Raw genomic sequence first — 206 nt, 5'->3', positions numbered from 1 at the left:
ACCTGGGCTGAAGCCCAGGGGTCTACATCACTGAGGGGCCTGCAGCTTTGAGGAGCCTACAGTGTTGAGGAGCCTACAGTGTTGAGGAGCCTACAGTGTTGAGGAGCCTACAGTGTTGAGGGCCTACAGTGTTGCGGTCCTACAATGTTGAGGGCCTACAGTGTTGAGGAGCCTACAGTGTTGAGGGCCTACAGCGTTGAGGTCCT

Source organism: Nematolebias whitei, chromosome 13 (genome assembly GCF_014905685.2).
Source record: "Nematolebias whitei isolate Nwh7 chromosome 13, NemWhi1, whole genome shotgun sequence".
Lineage (NCBI taxonomy): Eukaryota > Metazoa > Chordata > Actinopteri > Cyprinodontiformes > Rivulidae > Nematolebias > Nematolebias whitei.
This window is presented reverse-complemented; position numbering follows the sequence as displayed.